Genomic DNA, 19,499 nt, shown 5'->3' with positions numbered 1-19,499 from the left:
CTTGCACTTTCTTCCAGCCTGGCTCTCAAGGCTGTGCCCTTGCATGACTTTTCCTGCTGTCCCCGGGGGACCCTCTGTTGAGGTCCCCGTCAAGTTCCTCTTTGTACCCACCTCTGACAAGATGCATCTCCAAGGGTCATCCCAAAGCTCTCTGTCCGTCATCAACACCTTCACATCCCTTTCTGGTGTTTATCTGATCTCTATTCAAGCTTCCTGTTAGTTTCTTCAGTCTGAAGCCTCTCGGGTCTCTACCATGAACTCCAGACCATTGCATCCAACTGTCTAGTCAAAATCTATCTATCTACACCTCAAACCCATCGTGAGAACAACTACGGTCACCCTCCTCCCCAGACCAGCTCCTCCTCTGCAGTGTTCCATCTTTCATTGAACCCACATCACAGTCTTCTAGCTGTCACAAACAGGATGAAAAAACACAGGCAAAGGGGCAGTTGGAGAGGCGAGGGATGAGTTTGATGTCTACTTAGGCACCAGGGATAGGGATGCCAGGGAGCTGCTGTCAGTGTGGGGCTGGGGTGTGGGCAAGGAATCAGGAAGGGCACATGGTTTGCTGACATCCTGGCCGAGCCAGGGTGGCCCTAAAGCCCAGCTGGAAATCACGGCCCTTTCCCAAGAGCCCTTCAGCCAGGTCGCCCTTGCAGGCTCAGGCCTCCCACCTTGAGGATTGTAGGTGAGGGTGTAATGATCTATGAGGGCAGAGAAGGAAGGAAGGAAGAAAGGAAGGAAAGAAGGGCTCCTCTTGGTTAACCAAGAGGGAAGGAGATAAGCAACTGAGAGGGAACTGGGAGGCTGGCAGTAAGAGAGGCTCTGTGGCCTTAGGGTTGGGAGGCAAAGGGTTAGGCACCAGAATAAGAGACATCTCATTCTGTGTGTTTATGAGGTTTGCAGAAGAAAGATTGAGTTACGCTGCACCCCACTCCTGATTATGAATGTGTGAATTTCCACTTCCTGCCTTAATCTGAGAAAGGCGGGAGGGAGGGACCATTAATGACAATGGTAAGATAACCAAGAACAAAAAAGATAGTAATGAAAACTACCTTTGACAGGAAGAGTAGAAAGGGGATGCTTGTTATGCAGAAAAGAGCAGGCAGTTGTCCTACTTTGACTGATGCACAAAAAAACATTTACTGAGGGCACCCTAACGCTTAGCCCTTCAGATACATGTCATTTTACCTTCACTGCTATTGTGTGCGGTACATGGTTTTACCCCATTTTACAGATGAGGAAACTGAGGCTCAGGAAGATGACTTAATTTGGTTTTGGTGATGGTATATGATTCTGACAACTGTGTTCTTTTTGTTGTAGCTTTGTTCAAAATTTGTCTTTAAAAATAAAGTGATACAATCATGTAGTTTAAAAGTTAACTAGTTCCATAAGATGTGTTAAGGAGACTAGCATTCCTCAGCCTCACTCCCTCATACACAAGTACTTTCAACTTTTTTTTTTAAATAACTTTTTATTTTGTATTGGAGTATAACAGATTAACAATGTTGTGATAGTTTCAGGTGAGCAGCAAAGGGACTCAGCCATACATATGCATGTATCCGTTCTCCCCCAGACTCCCCTCCCATCCAGCCTGCCACATAGCATTGAGCAGAGTTCCCTGCACTGTATAGTAGGTCGTTGTTGATTATCCACATTAAGCATAGCAGTGTGTACATATCCATCCAAACTCCTCAATGATCTCTCCCCCCATCCTTACTCCAGCTACCATGAACTCGCAACTTTTTAAAATAGATTCATTTAATGAATGAATTAATATATATACCTCTATATAACGTATTTTCTGTTGCTATGTCTTGGTGTTTCTATTTCAGCCATTGTTAATTGACTTTCCTTTATGGAAGAGTGGGTTTTAGTCCTTCCCCTCACACACATCCAATCAGTATACATATTCACACATCCTAGTCTCCATCTTCCCAATACAGTCTTGCAGTTAATTTGCTTAGATCAATAGTCAGTCGTGACATTATTATGACTAAGTAACAGCTACTTCTCAGAGCTGATTCAAGTAGTAAACTAGAATCCATTTCCTTTTCCTGACACCTTTTGTTTTCTTTGGAGTTGATCGTTGCTTTGTTTTTCCTGGTTGTTTCCATAGTTACCTATTAATTTATGAATTCGATGGGTGCTCAGAATGGCCACCAGTTGTCTAACAAGAATCAGATACACAGATGTACACCATTTTCCCACCAGTTTCATTTCCATGAACAAGTGTGTTTCATGGAGTTTTCCCCAGTTGAGACTGGTCATCATCTTGGTCTGGGTCATGACCATGATCCTGAACTCTCCCATAATCATTTGGGGAATTCCTTTTGCCTCACGCTTCTTCATGTCTTCCTCTTTCTTAATTCAAATCCAACCCCCACTTTTGTTGGTACCTACATCTTTCAGGAGTTTCCTCACCAAAGTGTGTAGGACTAAATGTTGAGCCCTATGGGTCTTTCCTCCTGGGCTATTCATTTTCCTCAGAGACGAGGCTCCCTGTATCTCGCCTGGAGGGTGTAAATTGAGATGCAGTTTACTAGGGGTAGCTGCTTGTTTTCAGATCTCCACTCTCATCTCAGTACAGAGATTCTGTCTCATCTCCAGGATATGGTCACAGGAAGAAACGGACGCTTGCCTAGCCAGAAGGAGCAGATTCAAAGATTTAGGGTCCTTATTGCCTGTGAGTGAATTACTTTCACTCTGAGATTCTTATTTTTGCCCACTCCGTTCACCCACTTCCAGAAGAACCTGATGCTTCCAGTTCCTAAGACTTTTGAGTGTTCTGCTGTGTAAACCAGGTTGGGTTTCAGGGTTTCCCAGTCCCACTTTACGGATCTTGATATTTTCCTGCTAAGGTGGTTGCCACTTGCTTTCCAGCTTCCAAAATTTTGTGACTTTTGTCTGTTCTCTTATTCTCCACATCTTTATGCATTTATGTCTTCTGCCTCCTAGCTCTACCTTTACCTGGGAATCCAAGGCTGTTGCGCTCCCCACAGATGCAGGTGTCTATTTGTTGATTGTGGGCAAGTCCTGTATGCGTGAGTTACTTCTCGGCCACAAGAATCTCTCAGAGAGAAAGGAAATGAGCTTCTTGGTGTGAAATCAACACATTTCCCACATAGGAGTCAAGACCTAGACTGTCTTGGTTGCTACCTTCCTGGGCAACCTCAAGTGAGTCATTTTACTGTTTTTTGTTTTTTTTTTTCTTTTTTTCTTTCTGGATCTCAGTGCTCCAATCAGTAAAACGTTACAAATGTCACCTGCAAGCCCGCATGAAGATAATGGGAACCAAATGAGATGCAGAAATGCAGGGAGATACAGTTCTCTGCATAGTTTCAGGCAACACAGATGAACATTCCCGCTCTCTAATTTAGGAAGCACTGAGTCTGTGCTAGATCCTCCAGATTCAGAGGTGGGAAAAGCAGGTCCTTTTCCCTGGAAAAGCTCATGGCACAGTAAAGGAGATGGTGAGCTAAGCAAAACTGCAGGGTATACATGAGTTCACAGCAGAGGGAGAAACCAACTCTGTCCACTGGGGTGAGGATTCGAGAAGAACTTCGTAGGAGCTGGGAAAGACTGCACCATTCAGAGAATAAGAAGAAAGTGTTCAAACAGAAGGACTAGGATGAGCAAAGAACAGAGACACAAATCCACGGGGCAGGAGAAGAGAGCTGTAGTATCTTGGGGTTGGTGCTGTGTGGCTGGGGGTGCCCGGCTCAGGCATGCCATCTATGCCATACTCGTCTCTGTGATCCAGAGATGGTTTTCCCCTGGGAAGAAGCATGGTTGCTTCTGTCTGAGGGCAGGTTGCCTGTGGCAGCAGGATGAAAGGTGGCCGAAAGATAGACCAGCTGGAGCTCAGAGGTCTGTCAGCACGCTGGTCCCACATACTGGGGTAAGGGTGATGTGGACTCAAGTAGGGCAGGAGCAGGGGAGGTGGAGAGGAGATTATCAGCTTCTAGAGATATGTTGCTGTTGTTGCTTAGTCACTAAGTCATGTCCAACTCTTTTGTGACCCCATAGACTAATACCCTCCAGGGTCCTCTGTCTATGGGATTTTCTAGGCAAGAATACTGGAATGGGTTGCCATTTCCTTCTCCAGGGGATCTTCCCTACCCAGGGATTGAACCCACATCTCTTGCATCTCCTGCATTGGCAGGCAGATTCTTTACCATTGAGCCAACTTGGAAGGCCTCATAAGATCTACGAGGCCAAGCCATCAGGACTTGGTAATTAACTGGGTGGAGGGAATAAGGGAGGTTGAGGAGTCTAGACTGACTCTTAGGCATTCATCTCTGATGGCTGGCTGGCTAGTGGGGCTGTCCACCGAGCCACGGGTTTATAGGAGGGAGAACAGGCTGTGCAGAGGAAAGCAAGAGAAGACAAAGGGATTTGATGTGGGCATTGGGAGTGTGACAGGCCTGCAAGACACAAGAGGGGATGACAGTGAGGGAGCTGAATGTGTGACTCAGGAGAAAGACTAGAGCAAGGAGCTATCTGGGCACAAGTCATCCAAGCAGAACTAAGACCATTATCATCACTACCATCACCATCACCATGACCATGACCATGACCATCACCATCACCATCATTATCATCACTACCATCACCATCACCATCACCAATATCATCACCATCACCATCACCAATATCATCACCATCACCGTCACCGTCACCATCACCAATATCATCACCATCACCATCACCAATATCATCACCATCACCGTCACCATCACCGTCACTGTCACCGTCACCATCACCAATATCATCACCTTCATCACGACTGCCGATTGTACCGCCATGACCATCCAATCCACCATCCGTACCTCCACCACCACCACATCCACCACCACCCTGCTCTCTGAAGATTAGTTCTGTTGCCCTAACTTCCCAGAAATGATTTCTTCCAAGACAGAAATATATCACCTGGGCCCAGGCCTGCCCATAGCAGACATTCAGAAACTATGAATATTACAACCAACTAGTGACAAGCAGACATCAGTGTCAGGAAAAGAGAAGCCCTGGCTCCGTGCCTGCCGCATCCAGCCTGCCCAGGGTATCACATGAGTGGCTGGTACATCCACCCTCAGCCAAGCCCTGAGCCTGCAGAAGCTGTCCTCTGCCATCACCCCAGCCAAATATACTGGGCCAGAGCCAACCTTCTCAAAGTGGCCAGACTACTGTGATCCATGCCTGTTTTGATAGTAAGTACCCAGGGTAGAAGTCTCTCACACTGTCATCTGTTCTTTACCATGCCTTCACCCCCCCTGACTCTGAAAGTCTATCCCCTGGAGAAGCCCTCCTCCCTCACCTTCCCCAGTAGCCCTCCTATGTGCTCCTCCTACATGAGGTACCTCGGTGGTGGTGTGTTTTTGCGGTGAGCTCCTGGGTCCTCCTTAAGCTTTTCTCAGCTCCCTCCAGCCATAATCACACTTCATCTTCTCATAGAAGATGTGCTCTCTTCCCTTTTGGAGTTAGATTTCAACATGCACTAGTTGTGAGACCATGAGAAAACCACTGACTTTGAGTCTCAGTTTTTGCACCTGTAAAATGGGGATAATACCTTCTCCTTTACAGAGCTGTCTTCACCCTTGACTGAAACAGCATAGATGAGTCTGCTGGGACCTTGCCTGACACATCTAAGTGTTGTGTCCATTTCCATTACCTCTGTATTTGTCTATACCACCACCCATCACCTCCATTTTTCGTTTTTGTTGTTGTTATATATGGTCTTGATTAAACGACTGAACTGAACTGAACCTATCTTTATGTGGCCTTGGGCTTCCCAGATGGCTCGGATGGTAAAGAATCCACCTGCAATGCAGGACAGCCAGATTCTATCCCTGGGTCAGAAAGATCCCCTGGAGAAGGGAATGGCTACCTACTCCAATATCCTTGGACTTCCTTGGTGCCTCAAATGGTAAAGAATCTGCCTGCAATGTAGGAAACCTGGGTTTGATCCCTGGGTTGGGAAGATCCCCTGGAGTGGCTACCCACTCCAGTGTTATTGACTGGAGAATCCCATGGACAGAGGAACATGGCAGGCTATACAGTCCATGGGGTGGCAAAGAGTAAGATGACTGAGTGACTAAGCACGCATGCCCGTCCGTATGTGGCAGTGGTTAGATAAGAGCAGAGTCTGCATCATGTGTCTTTGAAACTCCTGAAGCTCTGTGCCCATCCTAGGTGTTCCACAAATGTTGGTTAAATGACTGAGGGAATTGACTCAGTGGCTATTTAGCAGCTGCAAATTCTGGCTCATTTGGGAGTTAGGCTTAAAGAAATGAGAAGGCACATCTTACATCCTTTTGTGTGTTCTCCAACCACACGACACTGGTTTGAGGGATATTTGTACCCAACTCCCATCCAGTTGTGTGGATACAGCAGGGCTGGCTGGCTGGAGTTCAAACAGTCCCACCGACTGAGATGACATGCCCTGTTTCTGCTGGGCCCTTGAGTGGGCTTGCACTAATCAGGGGAGGCTTCCCTGAGAAGCAAAGATTAGACCAGAAGTTCTCCAGCCCAGTTGCTCTTCAGAACTACTTTTAGGCTGTAAAAACCCAACATCCATGGGCCAGACCACGGGCCAATGAAATAAAGATCTCTGGGGATGGGAGCCAGATATCAGTGATGGTTATAGCTCTCAGGTGGCTCTTGTGTAGCTGAGTTGGAAAAAGCTCTGGGTCAGAGGCTGTTTTTGAAAGACTGGGGGGAGGCGGGGGTGAGTCGCTTTCGGGCCTGGAGGTCTGATGAGATGCCCAGAGCTGTTGCCGCCCTGCTCGGCTGTGCTGCCCATGTTCTCTTTCCCATTTTTTTTCCCACTCACCTCCAGCTCACTCTCCCTGCTGACGAGATGGAACATTTCCTTCCAGCGCCTGCATTAATAACATCGTGTATCCCCGGGGAGATTATGAGTCTCTCGCTCTGTTCAGAGCCCCCTTGCCCATCAAAGGCCGAGGGCGCAGGGGGAGGACAGGCGGGATTTACATGGGTAACTCCAATTAAGACAAATGTCAGCTCCCTCTCTGCAGGCGCCCGGTTGGGTGGCGCAGGCTGGGAGTAGGAGAGTAAGAATGCTTTGCTGTAACTGTCAGGCTCTGACAGGAACAGCCAGAAGGAAGCAAAAGGAAAGCATGGGCAGGAGGGCAGTCCTGGCCCAGGTACCCGCTGGGAGGCAGCTCACACACCCCATCCCCCTTTAGAAGCATCCTTGAAGGAACCATTTCAGAAACACAGTTGGGCTCGCAGGCCCTTCCTGTGGGGGCTGACACCTAGAAGCACCTCCCAGCCCAGGGACCCCAGGACTGGCTGTTAATTTCTCCAAGTCTGTGCCAGGGTCCCCTCCCTGCTGAATGGGACAACCCTTCCTGTGCCAAGTGAGGTTCCCGGGCCAACAGCATCTATATCACCTGGAGGATGGATAGAAATGCAGGGCCTCAGGCCACCCAGCGCTCCTGAGTCAGAACCTGCAGGTTAACAAGATCCCCAGGGACCGGAATACACACAGTCACATTTGAACATATAAACCTGGACTCGAAGGATGACAGAGCAGTGGCGTGATGGAGACAGAGGACAATGGTGTCAGGGGCTCAAGGCCTGGCTCTGCCCAGGAGCTCCTGGGTCTCCTTGGACAGGTCAGTTTGGCATCAGTTTCCCAGCCTGCACAGTGGAGACAAGGATACCTCCACAATGAGCAACTCACAGAAACGCTTACAAATGTAGGTCATGATAGTGCTGGGGGAACCAAAAATACTAGTGATATTAACAAGCACGTAGTAAGCACTTGGTGGAGAAGGAAATGGCAACCCACTCCAGTTTTCTTGCCTGGAGAATCCCGTGGACAGAGGAGCCTGGTGGGCTGCTGTCCATTAGGGTCTCACAGAGTTGGATATGACTGAAGCGACTTAGCATGCATGTATGCATGCATTGGAGAAGGAAATGGCAACCCACTCCAGTATTCTTGCCTGGATAATCCCAAGGACACGGGGATGCCTGGTGGGCTGCCATCTGTGGGGTCGCACAGAGTCGGACACGACTGAAACGACTTAGCAGCAGCAGGCACTTGAAGTGTTCTTGGACTGTGCAAATGACTTTATGTAAATCATCTCACTTAACACTCATATTTCACTGAAACACTATCATTATCCTCAATTGCAAATGGGAAGTGGTGACTCCGGAAGGGAAAAGAATCTACCCAAGTATACACAGGTAATGAAGGCTGGAGCCATCCTGGACCGTATATGCTTATACAGTACAATTACCGAAGCTCTCCTCCCAACACCACCCTCTAGTCCCACTTTCCCCAAAGCAAAGAAGGCTCCCCTCTCCCAGGCAATACAGGTCTGACTCTAAACTGTAGGGATACCATACTTGGGATTACCGAGTTCTCCCAATTACAAGCCAGAGAACAGGGCCGTATGCCTTACCTGGCTCCCAGTAGCCTGTGATGCTGCTCACATCACTCCCCCTTATCAAACAGCAGAGTTCTGCAATCTTGGCCTTCTACCTTCCTTACAAGACTTCCTCAGTCAATAGAATAACAGTGTGAGTCCTTTGAAAGCTACGTAATAGAGCCATGGAAACAATGAACTTTGTAATCAAGAGAGACCAGGGTTCAAATTCCAGTCTTGCTATTTATTGTGACCATAGGTAATCTCTGTGGGCCTCAGTGTACTCCTATATAAGATGGGAATAATAGCAATCTGCTTGCTAAGGTTGTTGAAGAGATTAAAGGTGGGAGGTTTCAAGATCTAGCACAATGCCTGGCACATAGCAGGCACTCAGGAAAGAGTAACTGCTCTTTATGGTCTTCATCAAACTTTTCCTATAAAGGAATATTGTGGGTAAAACGGGAAGGCTCTGGTACTGAGGACATCAAAGAGGGATTGAGTGCAGTGAGCCAGCAAATTGTCTTGGGGCTAGGGGTCCTCAGCCAGGTGCCTGCAGATGTGTCTGGACATGGAGAGAGCTTGGGGCTTTAGAAAGTCCTGCCACCATCCACCACCTAGCTCACACAATATCAGAGAGTCTTGTCTGGAGAAATTTTCTGGAGAAAAAAATAATCATTGGCTGTTTTTTTTTTTTTTTCTTTTTCTTGGTAATTTAAGCCACTTTAGATGTAAATTACTCCTAGAATTTTTTTTTTCTCCTTTCTCTGTCTTGAACAGAGCGCCCCAAGCCTTTCCCTGGCGACTTGCAGTCACGCTTATGAGCAGTGCCGGCCGCTCTCTGCTGTGACATGGGATGCCCTTGGGGACCCGGACTGAGGCCAGAGCCCCACGTGGCCACAGGTGGCTAATAGCACACCCACCCCGGCTCCGGCCTTGCGGTTCAGACACAGAAGGCCCCTGTTAAAATGGAAACATCTGAGCGGGGAGCACATTAAGACGTTGTGGTCCATGACCTCCTCCTCCGAGCGAACAAGAATTGATTTCTTGGATTAACAGCAGGTATTTGGCAAGGCCCCAAGGTGGGGGTGGTCTCAGTTTGAGAAGCAGTGAGAAGGGGGAAGGACAGGACTTGGCCCTGGAGCTTCACCTGGTGCAGACGGGAAGGGATTCAGATCTGCCCAGGGGACTTGCTAGTTTAGAGGACACCACAGTCAGGGTGGCTGAGTAGTGAACTCCCCTTGTCATCACTGAGAACATTCGGGAGCCAGGGGCAAATACAAGTGCGTATGAGGGGGTGCGTACAGAAAAAGTTTAAATGCTGATTCAGGGCTGCGAGACCCCAGCGCTCAGCCTTACGCACAAGGTCCCCTCTTATAAAGCAGCCTATATCTCTATCTCTATTTTTATCCATATAAATAGCTTTTCTAAGCCAGCAATTTGGATGAAGACATGGAAAGCATGTGCACCAAATTTGCAGATGACTCAAAGCTGGAGGGGATGAGAGAATTAAGGTTCAAGATGATCTCGACAGTCAAGAATGCTAGGTCAAAAGCAACCAGATGAAATTTAGCATCAATAAATCTAATGTCTTGAATGCAGGTTCCAAAAATCAATTGCACAAGAACGGGATGAGGGAGACCTGGCTTGACTGCAATTCACATAAAAAAAGATCAGGAGGTTTTAGTCGGTTTCAAGTTCAACAAGAGCCAGCTGAGCAAGAGGCGGTTTGGGGCGGGAAAAGGAACATGACGGTCACATCCTCAGGCTAAGGCGGCATTAACCCTCAGTGATGGGGGCGGGGGTGCTGAATGGCAGGCCTGGGAGGGGTAGTAACAGAGTTAGCGCTCAGCAGGTACTCAGGACACTCACTTGCCCAAGTTCACACAGCCAGTGAGTGTTGGATCCACGCTCTTGACTGCTCCACGCTGCCGCTTCTCCAGCAGACAACAGCCTGTCTATTCTCTCTTCTGCATTTTACACATGAGGAAACAGGGCCGGAACCGAGAGCACACTCTGTCCACAGTCACCCAGGGAGTGAACTGAAGACTTGGGCTCTCCTGGGACCCTCTATTCACTGCTCCTTCCCTCCGCCACGCTGGGTGACTGCCAACACCTCGAGATGGCTGAATGCTTACCTTTAAAGCACGAAAGCCTGGGTCATAGCTTGGGTGGCACTTATTCCACGGCAGACTCCGCCCCACCCTGCCCTACTCAGGTGGGCATTGCATGAGATTTAGCTGTTTCTTTGTCACCAGGAGTCACACTCCAAGTTAACAATTACCACACCTGATTCAACCACAGCAGGATATATATGTTTATTGCAGAGAACCTGAGATTTTGTATTATGTCCCTGTTGATGTTCCCATGTTTATTTTTTCAGTTGTTTTCCAGTTAAGCTGCTCATGGCTTCATCTGAGGCCTCTGTCATTTAGTCACTAAGTCATGTCTGACTCTTACCGAGCCCATGGACTGTAGCCCACCAGTCTCCTCTCTCCACGGGATTCTCCAGGCAAGAATACTGGAGTGGGTTGCCATTTTCTTCTCCAGGGGATCTTCCTGACTCAGGGATTGAACCCATGTCTCCTGCTTGGCTGTCAGATTCTTTACCAGTGAGTCACCTGGAAAACCCACTCTCAGGCCTCTCTACTTCTTTCTGATTTCCCACAATCAAGGGGGCTTTCACATTAAGAGACATCAAACTGAGTTTCTACTGTGGGCCAGGCATAAAGCTGGATCTTTCACATATATTATCTCAGTAATAATGAGATATTGTTACTATCTCCCAACCCATGAGCTAGGTTATTGCTATCTTCATCTGCCAGTGAGGAAACTGGCTTTATAGGGTGACCAACCTCCCAGCTTGCCTGGGCCTGAGGGGTCTCCCAGGACATGGAAATTGGCATATTGAAACCATGACAGTCTGGTATAAATGAGAGGGGGAGGGGATGGGAGGCGGGGAGGGTCACCCTAGGCTCAGAGAAGTTAAGAAACCTGCTTAAGGTCACACAGCTAGAAAGTGGCTGAGCAAGGATTCAAAATCAGTTCCCCTGATACCAAATAAACCTTGGTAGAAAGGACTGTGAAGTCAGAGTGAGTAGAGTCTGGCCAACTCTCTGACGTCTGACAGACCCCTGGAAAACTTGTTTTGCTTCTGACCAGTTAGGATGTGTGAGCCGGGCGAGAGAAGGTGACCTTGGTAGTGAAAGGCCCACAAATGAGGTCCACCAAGAAGTGGATGAAGGAACCAAGGAAAAAGAGAGACAGGGAGGCTGATGTGAGACCACCACGGAAAAACTCTCATAGGAAAGAAGATACTCAAGCAGTGAGGTCCTGGAGGTCCATCCAAAAACAGGGCGCAGAGTCATTGGGAAGCCATTGTGGCTCCGTGTTAGAACTTCCCAAAGATCAGGTCACTGGAAGGAGATTTCGCAGAGGGTGGTGACCTTCCTTCTCATCGCTGGAGGTGTTTAAGGAGAGGCAGGGGGATCCTCTGCTGATGATCCTGCCAAAGGTTCTCCTCTAGCACATGTGAGGTAGACCAGAAGAACTCTCGGCTCCCTTCCAACACTGGGACCTCTGGCAGATGTGGGATCTCTTCCCTCCATCTGTAAATATTTGTGCATTCCCAAGTGATAAAGCAGGGCTCTTGGCTCCCAAAGGTCAGGATGACAGGCTCGTTGGGGGGACAGTCTGCTTAGTGTTTCTTTAGGCTGTGTTTCCAAGACTTCTTGTCATCTGTGTTTGGAGTGGACACAAGTGGCAGGGCTTTTTGCTTTTTTTCCTTGCTGAGAGAGGATTGTTCAAGAGGAAAGGATGCAAATGGAGATCATTCAAGAATGTAAAAGCAAAGCTGAATGGCAAGGACATTACGTGGCCACAGTAGAGACATGCCCCCCTACCCTGCGTCTTCCAGTACAGGATCAGCCTGGGGGTCTCTTCTCCCATTGTGTGGCACTTCCTGGGAGGAGCTGGAAGGGTTACCCCACCCACTGCAGTGGGTTTGGTCCATCACCTGTTTATAGGTGGGTGAGGAGGTGATGGGTCATCAGGTCTTTTTTTTTTCCCATGTATTTATTTCATTTTTGGCTGCACTGGGTCTTAGTTGAAGCATGTGGGTTCTTTGTTGTGGCCTGCAGGCATGGTTCCCAGGCTCCAGAGCTTGTGGGCTCTCTAGATGTGTCACACAGGGTTGCCCCACGGCTCCTGGGATCTTAGTTCCCTGAACAGGAGTCCAGCCTGTGTCCCCTGCATGGGAAGGCAGATTCTTAGCCAATGGACCACCAAGGAAGTCCCTGGTCATCAGGTTTTGACACTCACAGCTGGGGTGGCTATGTCAGCTCCTTCCCCGAGGAGCTGGGGGCGGGGGCGCAGAGGTAGGGAGATGCTAAGATCCCAGGTTAGTTGAGAGTCAGAGGGGAGTCTTATTCTTCTTTGCAGGTCACAGCATGATTTTTATCATGGTCTCTTGTTCTTCACATTCTGTCTCTTCTACTGCATTGACATCCCCCTGAAAACACAGATCGGAGGCGGCTGTCTTTCCGAGGGCTCCGTCCATGTACATGTCCCACTTGGTCACATGTGTGTCCTTTCTCACACTGGCCTAGACTTGGCTTCCCTTCTCCATGCTTTCATTTCCATCTGAGACAGGGCAAAAAATAGCATCTGTCTCATAAGATCATTGTGGTAATTTAATGAGTTACACTGTGTAGGACTCTCAGAATAGTGCTTGGTGTTCCAGAGTAACTGTTTCTGTCTTTATTTTATTTGATGGCCAACTTCTACTCATCCTGGGAGAGCCTGGGTCATTTGCTCTGTGAAGTCTTCCTTGTCTTCCCCAGAGGTAGATTTGTTTTTCATTGATTTTCAGGTTTGAGGTTCTGCTGCTAATTTGAAGTCTCTGGGGGCAATTACTGTTTGGGATCAGTCCACGTGCTGGTCTCTCCCCCTAGATCTAGATGAGGGCGGGGGACTCCCTGGCCAGTCATAACCAACTCTGTGCCTAGTACACAGTGTCTGCCCTGTGGTAAGCGCTCCAAAATTGTTGTTGCCCAAATGAATGGAAGGATGAGTAAGTCAGAAAAAATGGTGGTCCTGAGAGCTGGCCTGTTGGTTCCTATTAGGATGACGTTGTCTTAACCTCAGGAGACCCTGCTCTTGGCTTCCCTGCCACCCCCCACACCCCGCTCTCCTCCCCACACTGTTGGACAGACACCTCATTTCCCCACTTCTCTAAAACGTTTTGGATTCAGAAAATAGCAATCGTTTAGGAAAATGGGTAATTACTGAGGGCTCAATCACGGAAAACATGTAACTCCTGGAGTCTTTAGTGAAATGTCAAGGACTTGATTAGAACAAGCCCAGTCCCTGGTGATTTGAAGAAAATATGATCTGTTTGTCCTAGAGGGGGAAGAAGGATCACTCTTTGTTTACAAACCAGCCTGGCTAATCCCTTCTGACAATATGGGAAGTCATTCTGCTCGGCTGAAGTATTATTTCAAGGCTCCCTTAAGGAAGAACTATCTTCTACTCAATTAAAGCAGAGCCTGAACTTGCTCTGACCCTGTCATTCCACGGCCAGGAAAGCAGGCTTGGCTCCCTCCAGCGGGGTGGCTGCCCGGGCCAGGCCGAGTGCTGTTACATCAGGACGTCTCAAGCATTTATTGAGGGAAACCACCCCTCCCCAGCTCCCTTCAGCCCGGCCCAGCGTTGGGTGCTGTGCAAGAGAGAGGGTGCTGACGAGGCAAAGGGCCCAGTCCTCCCAGCACTGTGGTTCCCAGGGCTCACCCCTGCCGGCCCAGCTCTAGCTGGGGGCCCAGCAGTCAAAAGTGATGAGCAGTGGTACCCCCCACCCCAACCCAGTGGCAGGTGAGGGCTCCTCAAACACCTTTGAGTCCCCACCTACCTCGCAGGAGAACTCAGCTTCTACCATCCTGTTCTATGTAGGTCAGTGACTCCTAGTCAGAACCTGCCTGCCAAGCCTCGCCTCTGTCTGCAGGAATGAGCGGTCTCGTTATTTCATGGAGACCAAACCAAGATGCATGATCTCACTGGAAAAGCACACATTCCGGGAGTCTCTCCTCCCCCCTTCCCCAAGCCTCACCAAGCCCTGGGGGAATCGGGAGGGAGCGGGCTTAGCCAGCCCGACTGCTTAGGAAAGGGTATGTTAGCTCAGAAGATCATCTATGCAGGAAAGTGTAATTTTCCTCTTGCTCTTCTCAATTACAAAATAATAAGATTGTTAAAAATCCAATAGTATGAATGTCAATATTGGCAGGAGCAGCCACAGGAAATTTAATTGCACGATGGGTGCCAGTTAAAGATGGTATGTGTTCTTCTTGGCTTTTCTTAATTCTAATTAGGATAAAATTTACCGATCTTACAGACTCACAAACAGAGGCTTGTCACCGGGCCAGGCATGGGTCCTAACAGCGTTGGCTTCCTTTTCTGAGTCCCGGGCCTTTTCTTCTCTCTAAACATCATCTCTGATTGGGGCTTTTTGCTGGTTGTGAACATCGTCAGCTCTCCAGTTTCTTTGCCATGTCAGAGGACCAGATGTTTTTTATTTGAGAGCAAATTGACACATTAAATTACACTGTGCAAACATTAAAGCCAGCCGCGGGTAAACAGGCCGAGATTCATTGAATTTTACGGGTCACAATAATGTTTATGTAATTTAACAAATTCCTGCCCTGCTGCTGAGTGTCTCCCAGAAGTATTAATTTAAGAAAGATGGGACCTGCCCAGAGGCGCCCCATGCCATCCTCTTGCTGAGGCCCACTGTATTCAGATCCGGGCATCTGAATTTCCCATACAGAGTGGGGAACCACTGTGAGGCCTCACTTTGTCTTGTCTACTATTTCCACGCACATGGAACCTTATGAAACATTCTTGGTTGTGGACATCTGTTGGATTTGCCTGTCCAGGATCCATCTACTATTTCTCTTGATAGCTGCACTGTGATTTTTCTCTAGGAACCATCATTTCTGTCTTATCATCAGTTTTCAGGCTTCCTTTGGGGGCAGAATTCATGCTAGCGATATGGGCACATGTTGTACTCCATTCAAGACGTGGCCAATCAAAGCATTCCATTAGTCCCTGGCCTTGTGATTGGTTCAGAGGTGGGAGTATGATCAAATCCAGGCCCACGAGCATCAGCCGGCCCCAGTGTCTTTATAGAAACTGGCAGAATAAGGAGCTCTCTTTCCACTGGTCTCATTAAGTGGTAAAATGTAAGTTGGGAGTTGCTGGGCACTGTTTGCCACCAGCTGGGAAAAGGCAGCCTGGGAATCAGGCCAACACAGAAGAAAGCCAAAATGGAGAAGGGCAATTCCTATGAAATTTTTTTGAGCCCTTGGATCCAGTTGTGGTTGAAGTCTACACCTGGGCTTTGGGGTTATGTGACTTAATAAATCCACTGTTAAGGTCAAGCCAAGCTGAGCTGAGTTTCTGTGACACTGCATAGTCAATGCAGCAAGACATCACCCCCTACCTCTCTGTAGGAAGAGGACCCCTTTCCTAATTTCCTGCAAAACTGGCATTGGCCCCCATGGGTGCCCCTCTCATCTCTGATTCTTTAGTACTCTCCTAGGAGACCCACCACCCTCCACTCCAGCCAGTTCTGTTTCTAAACATACCCTGCTTTTTGCTCCTGCCTTCCTTCTCTCATTTTCCTCTTATTGCCGACAGTGCCATTCTCCCCCACCCCTCATCTACCTGTCCATCCTTCAAAGCCAAGTTTAATTCTGCCCACCACCACCCCCCACCCCCCAACAAGGAAGCCACCCTACCTATTCAGAACGCTCTGCTCTGAAATCCCAGATGCCTTCAGTAGGCTCCACATCTTTGGCCTTTATAAGAATTAAAGAGTTATTGAACTTTTATTGCTTCTTATATTATATGGTTGCTTTTCCTCTTCTGTTCTCTCTAGCCTATAAAATTCCCAAAACAGTGCTGGACACAAGAAATCATAGATAATTAGTATTTGAAGGTATATTAAAGATTAAAAAGATCACCCTGCCCCCACAGCTTACAGGTGAGGAAACTGAGGCCCAGAGATGTGGACTGACTTGTTCAAGGTCATGCACTTAATTTACAGCCAGGCCAGGGTGAAATTCCAGCTAAATGTTCTTTTTTCAACACTAAGCTCCATCAATTTGGTTGATTTATTTTCTGGTTAAGTGTATGTACAGCTTGAATTGGCATCGTACCATGTACTAATGGTCCTGAGTCAGCACCTGCCGAAGAAAGAAGGGTGGACTTGCCCGAATCAAAAGATCTGGTTTCAGCTTCCAGCTGGGCTGTATGACCTTGGGCAAGTCCTACTGCTTCTTTTTTTTTTTTTTCTCATTTTCACAACTACAAAAATGAGTCTTGGCCTAGATCTGGGGACAAGTTTTATTTGTGGCCTTCTCCCAGGGACTGGAGGTCCTGTCTGCAGCGCTGTGTGGGAAGGATCTGACGTGGCATTCAGCTCAGTAGGAAAGAAGGCCATGACCTGTTACCGCTGGCTCAAGTTCAGGAAGATGGGTGGGGGCGTGTCAGATACTTGCCCCACATGGACGAGATGCTTTCTTTTTTTTTTTTTTAATATTTATTTATTTTTGACTGCATCGGGTCTTAGTTGCAACATAAAGCACCTTTCCTAGCAGCATGTGGGCTCTCTAGTTGTGGCTCGTGGGCTCCAGAGTCAAGGCTCAGTAGTCAACCTGCTTAGTTGGGCTTAGTTTGGGCTTAGTTGACCTGCAGCACATGGGATCTTAGGTCCCCAACCTGGGATCAAACTTGTGTCCCTTGCATTGGAAGGCAGATTGTTAACTGCTGGGCCACCAGGGAAGTCCCATGGATGAGATGGTTTCTGAGGTCCCCTTCTATTCTGTTATCCTAGGTAGTTAAGCACTGCTGCCCTGCAAACACAGAGCTCACACTCATCTTTGGGGCCTCTGTCAGGGCCCATCAGCTCTGGGCTGCCTCTCTGTGTAGCCTTTGTGCTCAGGGCATCATGAAACTTCCTGACTCCAAGATCCACATCTCCACCCCACAGAAGTTCTCTTGGACCCTACCCTGGATCCACTGAGTAAGAGAAATTTGGCGTGTGAACTTGGTAGCCCTAGGAGGTCACACAACTGAGAAGAGGCATGAGGTTATGGAGAAAAGCTGATGGCTGGGGAACACAAGGGCTCTGAGGAATCTATTTCCAGTTTTGCACTGGTCTCCTTCTGGCAACAGACATCTTCCCAACACCCAACGGGAAACAGGGACCTGGAGCAATAAACCGTACAACTCTGGTATGGGTTCCCCTGGAGGGCCAGGGGCCAAGAATCTAGGGTCAGCTGGGGGATCTTGTCTGCCAGTCTACTTCTAGGGGAGGTCTGCATATGGTCCGACTTCTGAGATGTCAGAAAAGTACCCAACTTGGAGGCTTATGTGCTGTCCTGTGTCTGAAGTTCTGACCTTTCACTAGTACTCCTTTCTTCCTCACTTTACCCCTCTTTCAAGTGGAGATACTAGACCTAATACTGCAAGATTGTGATGAGAGAGTCCACTGAAATAATTTACAAGAAGTGCCTGGCACACAGGACCAAGTGGTATCTGGCAATGTACCTTCCTCCCGAACCCCAACCCCATTCTCCTCCAGTCCAAGGACATTCAGACACTCATTTAACAAGCCAGTCTCTGCATGCTGGGTGCTAGTAATGCAAAGATGAGTGAGGTTTATTACTTGGCTGTCTTTTAGTCACAGTTAACTGGAATAAAATCCAAAGTACTTATGAAAGAAGAAAGTAGGATGGAGATCTTCTGGTTTATAAAAGCAACTGCCTTCAGGCATGGCTGCATCCAGAAACTAAAATGATAGCATTGGGTCTTGATCACTTTCTTCATCTCTCAGCCTGGTTTTCTGCATGTGACAGGCAAGATGGACATTGGAAGCCCAGGTCAGTTTAACAAACCCAGAACAGGTGGAAGGAAGTCTTCTGATTGGCCTGGCTTAAGTCATGTGCCCATGATGGATCCAATCATGTGGTTAGGTAAGGTAGGTTGGTCAGGCTTGGGTCATGTGACCAGGGAAAAGGCAGGATGGGACCCCCCCCCCCCCCCCACCGCCTCCTATCCTCATGGAAGAAGCTTCCTCTGGGAAGGAAAGGGTCTTCTCTTAGGAGAAGCTGGATTGAATAAAACCACAGGGGTCTATATAGAATGGCTTTTGGACAGGGGGAGGGGAGGGACACATCCTCTTTTAAGAAAATGATTAAAATGTTCCCTTGGATTCTTTCTGGCCTTCCCTTGGGATTTCATGCACAGCAGGCTTCCTGTCCCCCTTGCTGGGCAGGGATGATGACAGCTCCTTGTTGGCACCTAGTCCCCCTCCTGCTGCCCTGTCCAGGGGCAGGGAGCCAGTGGCAGTGTAACCAGAGGTCTCTGGGTCTTTAGTTTTCTCCAGAGAACATAATGACATGATGCTGACCGCACGGGCCATGGACGGGGGCCTGGCGGCAGAGGCTTCTGAGGCTTGTGGTTTGGTTCCTGCCAATGTCAACTCCTTTCTGTCTAACTTTAGAAACCCACGGTTGGCTTCCCTTGCATCAAAGAAGTCAAAGTAGTCAACTCCAGAGGCTGTGTATTTTTAAAACAACAACAACAACAAAATCAAAACAAAACCAGAAAGGAAAAAAAAAAAAAAAAATCCAGTGATCTTTCAGAGCCAAGGAGTCTCAGCACATACACCCCTAAGCTTCAGGGAAATGCCCAGTGACTGTGGTCAGCCCAAATTAAACATATCTACTCTGTTTTTAAAGCTAAAAAAAATTCTAAATGACCTTTAATTAGTAGACCCACTTCTTTCCTTCCCATCAAAGCCAAGTGTTTCATGCAGAACTACATTTCCTAAAAAGGCCTAGGGCTAGAGGCTAAGCTCCCTCACCTTGCACATGTTAATGGCCTGCAGACAGCATTCCTGCCTGGATTCGTGGGTCATGGCTATACTGAGTGGGGTGCTGTTGCTGGAGCAGAAGGGTAGGAGAGTGACCAGGCCTTGAAACCTCAGTAAGGGGGCCTGGAGTTCCCCAAATCTCCACTCTGTTCTTTTTTTAACTGTGCAACCCTGAG

This window comes from Dama dama, chromosome 12, assembly GCF_033118175.1.
Source record: "Dama dama isolate Ldn47 chromosome 12, ASM3311817v1, whole genome shotgun sequence".
Classification (NCBI taxonomy): Eukaryota; Metazoa; Chordata; class Mammalia; order Artiodactyla; family Cervidae; genus Dama; species Dama dama.
This window is presented reverse-complemented; position numbering follows the sequence as displayed.